Source organism: Eptesicus fuscus, chromosome 14 (genome assembly GCF_027574615.1).
Source record: "Eptesicus fuscus isolate TK198812 chromosome 14, DD_ASM_mEF_20220401, whole genome shotgun sequence".
Taxonomy (NCBI): Eukaryota; Metazoa; Chordata; class Mammalia; order Chiroptera; family Vespertilionidae; genus Eptesicus; species Eptesicus fuscus.
Genome location: NC_072486.1, coordinates 14,665,461 through 14,678,897, shown reverse-complemented (window position 1 = coordinate 14,678,897; position 13,437 = coordinate 14,665,461). Strand labels below are relative to the sequence as shown.

The following is a 13,437-nucleotide window of genomic DNA, read 5'->3' as shown; positions in this document are numbered from 1 at the left end:
CAAATGTATTGATTCTCTGCCTTGAATAAGCATTGTGCTTGTTTTGGTTCTTAAAATATGATGTGATACTAGAAGACTCATTCTGTTCCAATTAAATAGTTGCTTCCTGTGGGGATCCTGGTAGAATTAAAACTGGGGAAAGGGATCAAAGACACCAGTCATTGCCAGTCAATTTTGGAGTAAAGACCATGAAAAAAGAAGATTCATGAAGACAGCAGTTTTATATCACATATCCATCTCAGACTTCTCTAATTGGCATTGTTAATCAAGTTTTACCTGGTATTGGTAACTTGTAATTTCATTTAAATCCTTTACCCAGTAATTATCCCATGCTTCCCCCCAGCATACTATGGTAATTCACTTATAGAATCATTTTTTCTCTTTTTATTTTTAAAATATATTTTTTATTGATTTCAGAGAGGATGGGAAAGAGAGATAGAAACATCAATGATGAGAGAGAATCTGCCTCCTGCATGTCCCACATTGGGGACTGAGCCCGCAACCCGGGCATGTGCCCTCACTGGGAGTCAAACCATGACTTCCTGGTTTATGAATCGACACTTAATCACTGAGCTATGCTGGCAGGGCCACTTGTAGAATCTTGCCACTCATTTTTCTTCAAATGTTAGCCAATATCTTAAATAAAGGAGTATGCCCAATTTTTTTTTACATCAATTGGGTATTTTTTGAAAGGGGTACATAATTATGAGTGATAAACAATAGAAAGAAGAAATATTGTATTCTTTTTTGAGAAGTAAAATATCGGCCTGAATAATCACACTTAAGGCATCTGTTGTAACAATATCATCATGGAAGAAAGTCCAATTGTGTGTGTGTGTGAGTGTGTGTGTGTGTGTGTGTGAGTGAGAGAGAGAGAGAGAGAGAGAGAGAGAGAGAGAGAGAGAGAGAGAGACTATGACCATACATGGGTGTGTGAAAATCTGAACCTACTTTTCCCTTTTCCAGTGACCCTAGAACTGCGTCTGTTGTCCTTTGGATATGACCCTTGGACCCGTCTGCTCTCCTCTAAGCCATATCAGCACAGGTGCATCTGAAGCCTTTATATGCTCATTCTTAAAACTGAGTTAATCCATGGAGCCGATAATCCATGTGGTGTTTGATTGTAGGGCCAATGGGAAGAATTTAACTACTTTGCCATTTAAAATAATTTAGTTCAATTGTTGTAAAGAGAGTGACGGATAGAAACAGAGGAGAAGACTGACTGAACTCTTAACCCATTGCAGGGTGTAAATTAAAGGCTGTCTTTGGCTGTTTTAACTTAGTCCAGACATTTTACACAATTATTTTCTCAACAGGGTAGAAGAAGGAAAGGAGCTTGCTTCCTTTGGCACATATTTTTTCTTACCATCTCTGACATATGTGGAGGGAGGGAGGGAGGGAGGAAGAGAGAGAGAGAGAGAGAGAGAGGGAGGGAGATACATTTCACTTTATTAGTTTGGAAAATTAACTTAGGAATGTAGGTAATATGGTTGCTTACTTAACGTTAATTTTTTTTGCGGTGGGTTGCGTTTTGTTATGATATGTTGTAAGAGCACAGAGGAAGGGTATGTAGGGCAAGGAACACTTCCGGGAAAGGTGACAGAAGGTAGGCCACTAGGATCCCACACCAGCAGGGGATGGCTCAACCCACCCCGAGGGCCCCCTCCAACCATGACACAGAGTCCTACGGGCTTATAGGAGGCATTCCACAAATGCAAAAATGAAGGAGGCCCCAGGCCCCGGGTCTCCCTCTTCTTAGAGCTCCCGGGCTGAGGCACATGGAACATGAAGATAGAAATGAGCAAGAAACCTGACAATCCTTCCTGAACCCTCCTGGCATCACCCCACACATACAGGCCTACAACCCAGCCATTGCGAACAACAAAGGGGAAATGGATACCCCCCAAACATCAGCACAGTCAGTCCTGAGTCCAGTGGCCAGGAGGGAATGACAAGACAAGTAGGTGTGACCAGGCTTTGCTGGGGCTCAGGCAGGCAGGGCAGGGCCCACACAGGGCCTGCACACCAGACAATCCTGGTCTGCAGAACAGAGGTGGGAGCTCAGAGCTGAGTTCCACAGGCCAGGGGTCCAGGTGGGCCCTTGAAGCAGAGCAACTAGTGAGGAGAAGGTCTGTCTGGTTGGCATTACAGCAAGAGGGTTCATGAGGGAGGGTAGGAACATGGCTGAGGAAGGCTGGGGCTGCAGCTTGGAAGCCTGGTGAAAGGGGGTTGGGAGGCAGACAAGGGGCCAATGGGCATGTGGGGAAGGGGGGGTGAAAAGAAGCAGAAAGAATGCAGAACGCTCAGCTGCTCTCAAGGCCCCGGGTGCTCCTCACTCCCGTGTCCTGCACTTACAGGCACTACTTGCTGCCCCACACCGCGGCCTTGGAGAACCCGGGTGTGGGGAGGAAGCGGCTGGTCTTCATGGAGGCAGAGATCTCGTTCAGGCCCTCAAAGCGGCCCGAGAAGTCTTTCAGGTTCGGGAAGGTGTCCAGGCACCTGGGCTCAAACATGCGCAGCACATCCGGTAAATCCCAGGCCAGGAAGTCCACATAGGTGAGCTTGTCCCCTGCAAACCAAGACTTCTTCCCCAGAAACTGTGAGAAGAGCTTCGTCTTTTCAGGGAGCACCTTCAAAACCTCGGGCTTCTGTTTCTCAAAGTCAGGGGGGCTGTAGCCGGTCCTGATGCTGTACATCCTGAGGTCCATCATCTCATGCTCCAACACGCCCCCTCGGATCGTCTCCTCTTCCGTCTCCCCGCAGAGGTTGTGCTTGCGAGCAAGGCAGTGAAGGGTGGCGTTGCTCTGGGTGAGCCTGTGAGCCCCGTCAATCAAGTAGGGCAGATTGGGAAGTCCAGGCCCAGCTTGAATTTTTCACTCAACCACTGGCTTCTGTCATAGTCGGAGTGTCCCCCATCGTGTACTTCTTCTCGCAGTTGGAGTCTGTGTACTCCAGGAGCAGACGGTTGGCGTGAGCCAGCCCCCCGGGTGTCCCAGTAACACAGAGTCATGGCCAAGGTGCTGGTTTTTGTGCTCTGCGTGGAGGGCGCCTAACGTTAATTTATCCAGAAATCTCCAGTTGGCAATAAAACATTATGCATCAAGAGATCCAGAAAGTTCCCTTTGTTACCAAAGAAATGAAGTTGTGTCCTAGGAGGTGCCAGTAACAAAAGGAACGTTGTTTGAAAATAACGGTTCGATCATTCTGACCTATGAATTGTTTCTAAGGTGAACAAAATGATAAGCCGACGAGATATTGACCTGTCCTGTTCTATTTTCAGCTTCTTTGCCTGCCTTCTTGGGCTAATTGTGGTAAGGATTCGAATGAAGCTTATATAACCTTCTGTGTGTTTTTGAAACTTCCCACTGATCAGCCTCCGAGAAAAACGCACCGGTGTATCATGTTTCTAACACTTACAGATCTAATTGGGACATTGTTCTGTACATGCTGTTAGACACTAGTGACAAGAAGAGTCCTAGCCCACACTGGCAGGGAGCCAGTACATACCTTCCCGGAACAAAGTGCAGGATAATTAAAGTGCAGCCACGGAGAGAGCACCGCAGAGCGCGCACAAAAATAGCCATCCGTAAAGTGCTCCTTGGGAACCTCAGGAGCTCGTTGCTACTTTCACTTCCCTTTTCTTTTCAAATATAGTTCATCAGAGGTCTTTTCTTTTCCCCCGCCTATTGCCTATTTTGTGAGAAGTTCTAAATTATTTTTTTTAAATATTAAACTAATACTCCCCCCCCCCCCGCCCCCCCACCCCCCCAATCAGCTATGCGAAATTACCTGAAGAACACTGTTAGGAGATCAAACGTATGTGATTTCACAAAATGTCAGGGAAGCGAGGCATTTCAGAAGCTTCATTTCAATTACAAATGGAGAGCTAAGAACTAAATAAAATGCAGGGGGTATTTTTACATCAGTCACAATTCCTATTCAAGCAGCCTATTTAAATATGCACAGGCCTCTCACGCAGAGCCGCTCAAATGCCCTCGCATAGCAGGTTCTGCAAGTAAAGCAGGAAGGAGTTGGGATTGTATAGGGCTGCACAGGACCCCGGGTAAGCTCGCTTACCTTTCTAGAATAACCATTTAAAAAATAGTTTTTCCATTCATTTAAAAAAACACACACACACACAAAATAAACGCACAATTTCGTGGCAATCATCAAGCATTGGGAACCTCTTGAGTAGCTGGTTCCTACAGTGAAACCTAAAGGATTTACATTGGAACTTCCAACACCACGAAAGGGAACAATGCTTATAAATCCCTTTCTCGGTGATGGGGAAATGGGATCCTTAGAAAGCTCCTTCCCTATTCAATGAAACCTGCCAATTTTTTACTCTTAAAATATGATTCCGTCCACAGGGCAAGTTCAGAATGGTTTCTCCACGTTTCTTTAGATCGTGTGTAAATCAAGGGCTGTTCAGCAGATACCACGAATAAATCTTCCAGATTTTATTCCTTCTCTTTTTGTAGAATGCATTTGCAAGACCAATTTCTGATTCTGAGGAACCCCCTTGACCAGGTTAAACTCTAGCTGGCTGCCTTTTTTATTTTTTATTTTGGTTTGCCTTTCCCGAAGTGATCTGGCAAGGTCAAACAGAGAGTTATCACAGACAGGCGTCTCTTTATTTATACATGTTGCTGTGCTATGCTGAGTGAGGCTCAACACATTCAAGTTTTTAAATCATACAACTTGCTTTCAAATCAACTTCCTCAAGACAGCTGAAGGATTCGAGTCAATGGCTACTCTAATGTGTGTGTGTGTGTGTGTGTGTGTGTGTGTGTGTGTGTGTGTGTGTGTTTTAATTAAATCTCTTTATAGGGTCACTTAATGGTTGTTAGGATGCTTGGTGCAGCCCCCAGGTGGAAGACTGTCTGCAAAGCATAAAGAATGAGCTTCTCTCCTTCTGCCACAGCCTCTGCTGATTTACAACCACTTTGTGTTTGATGTTGGACAGGATAATTTCATCAGTCTCCAACCCTTGTGATCACGTCCCAAAATGACTCGTCAGGTGAAGCCCCTGCGGAAGATTGCTTGTCACCTGTAGGAAGTAGCTGTCTGCTGTGAGTACTCTTTCCTCATAAATGTAATCATCTGTTAGTTATTCATTGAGCTATACTTCATGGGCTTGATGGAGTGGCGAGGGCAAGGGACCAGCTCCTTGCTGGGAAGGCGCTTAGAAACAATGCTAGTGCCCATGGTACTTTTCTCTCTTCTCTTTCTGATCTCTTTCTAAAGTTGGGAGGAAGAGTGTATAACTGGGTTCATTTTTGAAGGTCGCTATGGAAAACGTCCATTTAAGTACACTGGAGAATTTTTTTTTAATTGTTAAACATTTTACAAGTGAGGAAATGGACTTAGAGTTGGTAATTTGCCAAATGTCAAACAGATTGTCATCAGGTTTGCCTGATTTTTCAGCTCTTTATTCCTAACCAATCAGCAGTATTGCAGAATAAGTCAATATTTCAATGAGGTGACACAATTGCCTCTCTTACACTGTTAAACCTAATCTAGAACAAAATAATTTGTATTTAGGCATCCTGTTTCATTTAAGCCAATTTCTAAGTAGCCACTTAACTCATTTATTCATTGACCCAACATCTAGTTAGCTTCTACTTCATGCCAGACACTGGACATGTGATGGTAAACAGGAACAGCCCCTGCCCATCTGGGACTCACCGGAGGGGTCAGGGTATACTATAAATCATAATACTATTATGATTGTATGATTACTGTCCATAAGAGCCTCAGAATTCTGAGAAGTCAAGGACAATGAGTGTGACTAGCCAGAGTGCCTGGAGAAAGTCTACAGAGGACAGGGCCATTTGAGATGGGCCATAGATGATGTCTGCATCCCCAAACAGTATAGGGCCTCCTGGGATGCATACCACCAGAGCCAGTCACACCACAGCCTGACTTGTCCCAAATCCCTGCATGATATCTCTTTGTTGTATCTTGGGAAATTTTGGCAGAAAGTCTCCTGGGACCTCTGCAGTGGTATCTTGGTAACTTGGGGTTGTCTTGGCAGTTTAGGTCTGTGCCCAACAATCCCACTCATAGATTTTGCTCTGGATCAGTCTCTTCATCTTTGGGGCCTGATTGGTGGATAGGAGACAGGTACAGGAGGTTTGAAGCAGCGGCCATGCTGAAAGTTAGGAATCTTGGTGAGTTTGAAGCAAGATCTCAAACAACCTGGCAGGTCCTCAGGGTGCTAAGAAGCATTCCAGGTCTAGGCACAGTCCCAGGAGCAGATCAGAAATGCTTTTAAGATGTACCAGAAATTTTATTGGTTGCTGTGGTGAGCTTGTGGTTGGAAGGCCTAAACATGGAAACTTCCAGAGCCCTTATTTATTCCCACGCTTAAAATGAACTTTGCCGATGCATGCAGGTTGATCCTTCTTCCCAATGAACTAGACCAGAATATTCTTTCCATTGATAGTTTTGTATTAATAGTAGAATTCCCAGTACAATCATTGTGTACTAAAGGTATGGTGTCCAAGGGTCTGAAGAGTCATTGGAGACACAGACTTGCCTCTGGAGACTGCAGAGTATGGAACTTACTAGAACTCCTTTTCCCAGATGGACCCAAATGTGCCTCTGTGTGACTTGATGTTGGCCACTTTGTGGCATGAGTAGTAAAAGTAAATTACTTTTAATTATTGGGTTCTGAGGCATTGAAAATTTGGTACTTATATTACCAAAGACAGCAGTGAAGTGGGAGAGAATAGCACAGGTGAAGTTTTCATTTATTACATTCATTAGAAATTGCCCAGTGGATTCACTTTTTATGCAAAAAAATAAAAGTGCTCCAAAGCTGGTATGTATCATATCCAATAAAAGAAACACCTTTTTATGATAAAATTAAAACACACAATGCTGGGGAAAAGGTTTATTTATAGATGTTGTGATGAGTGATTCCCAACCATGGTATTCCTAGTAGGCACAAGGGTAATGAGGGCTTACTTTTAATAGGGTTATATCTCTTCCACTAAACCATATCAAATGAAGACAGAAATAAAAAAAATAATGTCAATGGCAATGAGGTAGACTTTTGTGGCATCACTGCCATTGGCATAATAAGAAGCACTAAGTAGAATACTGGCACCAGGGATCGTCTAAATGCAGACGTGGAAGGCATAGCTTTGGCACAAACCAAATCATGCACTCTAGAATTGCCTTCTGTCGTTGTGAGACAGGTGACCTGCCTGCTTCAACTCCCTTGGTAGAGCTTGTGACTTTTCTGAAGCGTGGAAAGTGTCCCAACCTTCCCTGGAAGAAGATGGGTTGGTCGCCTGGAAAATGGTCTAGAAAACAAGTCTAATGGGTGCTAGTAAGTTAGGTGTGAAGCTTTGCAAGACAGAGGGAACACAATCTCTAAAATAAACCAAATGTCAAGAGTTCATGGGAAATCACACTTTTAAAACAAAACCATGATCCTTTTCTAAACAATTATAACATAAATGCAGAGAAGAAAGTAATTTGGACACTCCCCCACCTACTACAAAAGGAGACGTAGGGCCTTCTTTACTCTGTAACAAAGCTCCATTGTTTTCTCATGATTTTGCTTTATGGGGTTTAAATTAAAGGGAAGCTATTCGATGGCAAAGCAAATCTTTGTTTTAAAACATTTAAGTAGCACCTATACTGGTGAACTGGCTTGAGGGCCAGTGCTTGTTCTGAGATGAATCTTTTAATTGGAAATATTTTAAATCATTATCATGAAATAACAACTATAAGAAAAGAAGTAAACTACCATAATACCATATAACTTTACATTAAAAGTGTCCCTAAAGTCTAGTGAAAGTCCCTCAAATAGCCAATGTATATAATGAATTAAATTTCTTTTTTTACCACTCAGAATTTACTAGATACGTATCATCCTTGAGATAAAAAAGAAAAAATGGTCATTCACATTTTCTTGTAGCATCCCAGAAGGAACTAAATTACCCCAAAACCTTCAAGGGCTAGTTGGCCCAATTGTTCTACTGACTCGGGATAGAGAAACTTTAAGTAAAAAGTTGACTTCTTTACTAGTAGTAGGTACTTTCAAAGTAATTTCATTAAGTTTACCACATAATTATAATTGAAGAAAATACAGGGTTGATTTTTTAAACTTGTTATTACAAAATCCTTTACTTTAAAAGCTGTTATTAAAAGAGAAAAAGTAGCCTTTCAGTACAAACTAAGTTGGAAAGCATTCTAATATATAGAACAGACATTGGGCTTTTTAATTTACCCAGTTATAAGAAAAACAAATGAGACTTTTAATCTTTTAAGAAATACTGTGGGTGTCTTTATTTCCATTTCTGTAGAATTTAATGAGGACATCAATATTAATATCATGATGGCTTTGAGCCACTATTTCAGAAATCTATGGGCTATTTATCTTCTTCCTCTTTTCTTTTTTTATTTTGTAGTGAAAGTGTATTAAATGCAAAAAATTTTTTTATCCATCAATTTTTAGATGTGTAAAAATATAAGCTCATTAGAATTGGCTTATCCACAATTGTATACACTATTTGGAGTAAGATTTAATCCAAGTATGGGTGATAAGCACTAAGCTCAAGATGTAGAGAAGCATAGAGCAAAGGTTCAAGAACAGTCTCATTAAAGAGATGAATGTTAAACTAAGATTTGAACGATGAGAAGTTAGCAAAGAGAACTGGGAGACATGCTCTAGGCAAAGGGAATAGCATGTGCCAAATCCTGGAAGTGGAAGCTTGCACAGTTTACCAGGAGATTTGAACTTATAGAGTGAATGCCAAAGAAAAGTTATGAGAGAATGCCAAAGAAAAGACTGGAGGATAAGTGGTTCAGAACATGGACTTTATCTCAAGGACAACCACTAAAGGGTTTCAATCATGGGATTGGCTGGATCAGATTTGCATTTATTAAAATCAATTCTATAGTTACCCAGGGGAATTTTTAATCTGGGGAAAAAATTTTTGACAATGGAAAGCAACAAAAACAAACCAGTATAAGGAACTCAACCTGCCATCTCAGAAGCAGTGCATTAAGGGGCATTCGGGGCTGGAACAGGCAAGGCCACAACTCCTGGCCTCTAATGTGTGATTGCTATTTTCACTGCATCGGCTGAACTAAGGCTGGAGAATTTGGCTTTTCATATGAAGTTCCTTTTCCTTTGCTTGGCTGTTGTTTGCACAGTATGTTCTCAGAGCATCTATCATTTAAATGCGTGTGCTTAGGTCTTATTATCCTCTGTTTTCCCACTTTTATGATTGCTTTATTTATTTAATCTTATTACATTGTGTGGATTTCTGTGTGTCACCAGAAATCCTTTTAGAAATGAGTCAGTCTACAAATAAATAAACCAATAAAATAGAAATAATTTCAGACATTGTTATGATGCTTAGAAACAAAAAGATGGCAAGACAGAAAATTGTATTCCTATTTATTTCCTTTCTTTCAGAATTACTGGTATTAAAAACAATAATCTGAAAACCAAAATATGGAGCATAGCCCTGTTAGGGTTGCCATAGGAAACGCAGGAACTTTTAGTTGGTGGGCATGCCCTCTGCTGATCCAGTATGGTCTAGGACAGTTTGGAATCTGGTTCCCAAGTTTAGGTGGTGGCCAGAAGGGAAATAGGTCCAGAAAGAAAGCACGCTATTGACTTTTTAAACTGGTTTCCGAAGAGGCGTGGTAGTCACCAGGACAGGAGGTTTGAACCTGGGTCCCCTTAGCAGCTCACACAGCCCCTGCCAGTTCCTTCCCTGTGCAGAGCCCCACCCTCCAAGGGTGAAGGCTGGCTTCCATGCCTCAACTCTAGCTCTCTTCACTTCCGGCTCCTCTCTCGTTGCATTTACCACGTGAGTTACAGTAATTGGTTTGTGTGCCTCCTCCCTACCAGTCAGTCTCTCCTGAGTGTGCATGTTTTTTACTCGGCTCCATGTTCCCGGTGCAGTAGCTGGCACATAGTTGGTGCTCAATAAAAACAGGTTGAATAAAAACATGAGTAAAATCCATTATTTACTCTTTCTGGCCTCACTTTCATTTACAATATAAAGGAAGTAACTCAGCTGATCCCCAATGTCCTTCTTTGATTCTTGCACTCAAGGCACCAAAGGCCTTTTTAGACCGTAAAACAATCAGTCCTTAAAACATTTAGATCCAGAGATGTAGAAGCATGGAACAGACTTTGGAATCTCAGGGGGAAGGCGGGGGAGGGTGGATGGGGTGGGAAGAGACTCACCAATGAACTTGTTTGCATAGATGCATAACCCATGGACACAGACAATAGGGTGGTGAAGGCCTGGGATAGGGGGTGGGGGCGGGCTAGAAGAGGTCAATGGGGGGAGAAGGAGGATATATGTAATACTTTCAACAATATTTTTTTTTTTGTATATTTTTATTGGTTTCAGGGAGGAAGGGAGAGGGAGATAGAAACATCAATGATGAGAGAGAATCATTGATTGGCTGCCTCCTACACACCCTCTACTGGGGATCAAACCCGCAGCCCGGGCATGTGCCCTGACCGAGAATTGAACCGTGACCACCCGGTTCATAGGTCGGTGCTCAACCACTGAGGCACAGCAGCAACTTCTTGGTCTTCGAGCACTGAGACATCTAAGTAGTTAAGTGACTTTAATCTGAGAGTGAGCCCTAGGGAAGGTAAAAAAGTGGACAAAGCCCTTTAGACTCCCAGGAGAGATCAGTGCTGCTTGTATATCTTTGTATTTCACTATACCCTTGAAAAACATATTAATGATAGAAAGAAGCACATGAAGGCTAGCATTTAGAAATAAAAATGGGCCGGGATGAAGAAAAAAGGGTCAGAAGCAACTGGAAAGAAGAGTAGGTCGAAGTTATGTCTAAGAGAGGAGGATTGTGGTTGAGGCCCTGGCTCTGAAAATGGAAGGAGGCTGTGAGAGGCTCTGGGTCCATACTTTTACCCAGAGAGTAAATTCAGAAATTGTCTGAAGCGTCTGGCCTTTCTGTCAGTAATACTTTGTTGGAGCTGCTGCGAAATGAGAGTTTGAACAGAAGCACTTTTAAAAAGATTGAGACAAAAATGTAATAATTGCACACTCAGGCTTGTAATTTCAGAAATTCATGATGTTAAAGGCTCCAAACATGCTACTTCAAATTTGGATTCCTTTTCACTCTTCATGAAAGACCAGTCTTGTCAGATGGGAGCTGATCGCTATTTTTGAGTCAGACCTGTAAGTGGTTGGAGTCCATTGTCAGAGTGGGAAAACTGTACTTCTTCCATAATTCAAAACATAATTGAAAGAATGTAGCTCAACAATTTTGAAGTAATGAATTTTTTTTAGATAATGGTTAACTTCAGTCCAATCTTAGAAAATTCGAGCCCCAAAGGATTTTTTTTTGAGAAAATAAAGAGAAAGGAATCGATGAGCAAAAATGGCGTGTTAGAGCAAAAACCACCGTTTTTTAGCTGTTATCTGTCCCATTCCCTAAAAGAATACAGAATACATTTTTAAAAGGTATCTGTTGACAAAGGTCAAGAAAAAATAAAGCACTCTCAAGAGTCAGAAGGAGTCACCAATGAATTGTATTAATTGTTCAGAGGAGATGGGAAGTGCACGGTGGGGTGGGGGAGGTGGGGCTGTATTCCTCCTGAGGCACTGAGGACCTTTATTTTCCTGTATTTTACAAGTGTTTCACGCCAGCCTAAAGCATAATGTGTGCAGGCTCTTACCTTGTCTCTCTTTGAGGAAAAGAAGGAAACGGGAATGAAAAAAAATATAATCATGGATGGTAAATAGAAAAGGCACTTGTGCCGCCCTGGCCTCCTGTCATTGTCTCCATTGTAAGCCGTGTCAGAGCCATCACATTAGGTTGCCACCACAGGGTGCATGCAAATGGGAGAGCGGGGAGGCAGGCAGCGCTGAGCAGCCACCACCTGCACATTTCAGATTGTTGGCAGGTACATTGCAGTGGACTAAAACAGAATAATTACTAGAGATAGAGTTGGCAAGTGTAGTATACAGGAGAGGCATTCAATTGCACACGAATATGATAGGTGAACTATAAAAAAAAAATCATGGGAGGGAGGGGGGAAAACTCCCCATTAAACACCAGACAGCTGGCAAATTCCAATCCTCCATTTGGTTTTCTCTGCAATAAGAGAAGCTGACCTATAAAGTCAGATGCTAGCAGATTTTGGACCAGGTGGTGTAAGCAGGAGTAAAGGGTAAAATCGAGGCCTGGAGAGAGCCTCCCTGAACACTAAACGGAATAAGCCCTCAAGGGCCAGGGGCACGGAGGGAAATGTGTGATAACCTCACAGTGGATGAGTAAAGGCAGGGTAGACCATTGCTTTGTAAACACCGGGGTGCTGATTTTATCTGTCATACACACAGCATTTATGGGCCAGTCACTGATCTAAGCACTTTAATTTATTAACTCAGTAAATTCTCACAGTGACCTTAGCAATGCTCTTCTTATCACTGCCATTTTAGATGTAGAGGAGGAAGTTGAGTCACAGAAAGTTAAATGACTGACCCAAGACTATTTAGCTGTTAAATGTCAGGGTGGAGGGCTCAGCTCAGGTCACCTGCCTCCCAAGTCGACCCTATAGTCCATCATGTTGAGCTGTCTGCTAAGTAGAATGCATGGAGATGTTAAGTGGGATGCTGTCCAAGATTTACATAGAACAACAGCAACAAAGCGATCATTTTGTGCAAGTTATCTGGACTGTTCAAAGTGAATAGCATTACCCCCCTGAATGTGCAGTAATTTACACAAAAGTTATTTTTTTCTTTGTGAATACCTGACCAACATCCCCTTCGATCAGAGTTTTGCCAATGAAATGCCTGAACACTAAAATCAAATACCGACTTCTCCAGTCATTACGGTAGCTGTGTGACCTCAAGCAAGTTACTTAGCCTCACTAAACCTCTGTTTCCTCACCTGCAAAAATAGTAACTATAATCAAATCATCTCTAATCTTGTAAGGATTGCAGATAATATAGAGTCAATGAATGGGCTAAGTCCAAAAATGGTAGCCATTATGATGATTTTGGCTCTACATCACTATTGTCCAGCATTCTCATGTAGTCAATAAGTAATTATTGAGCACCTACTGCATCGCCAGGTATGGTCATAGGCACCATGCTCAATAGCACTTTTATAGCTCCTCAGTATAAGGAAAATATTCATGTATGTGTTGTGACCAGATTTATACATACCTCTATTTTTGAAATCTTTGTTTTGAAAGACTAAAACTTTTCATTTCCCAATCTTATTATAACGTACTCAAATGTGGTTTATCTCTAAAAGGTATGGAAGCCAGGACTTCTTTTTAGAAAAATCACATTGTTGTCTCCTTTCAGTCTAAACTTGGTAGTCTACCTTATTAGGGAAAAGATATTCTAAAGCTTAAAATGAATATCAATAGCTTCACATGAGAAGAATGAGGAAAAGTCTACTCCCTTCTCCCTT

The 13,437-nt window shown here is 42.1% G+C and overlaps 1 pseudogene; it reads right to left on the bottom strand.

The window, feature by feature from the left end:
* Positions 1-2,360: 2,360 nt before the first annotated feature.
* The window catches only part of LOC103294510 (glutathione S-transferase Mu 1-like), an 85,061-nt pseudogene continuing 73,984 nt past the window's right edge, over positions 2,361-13,437 (bottom strand).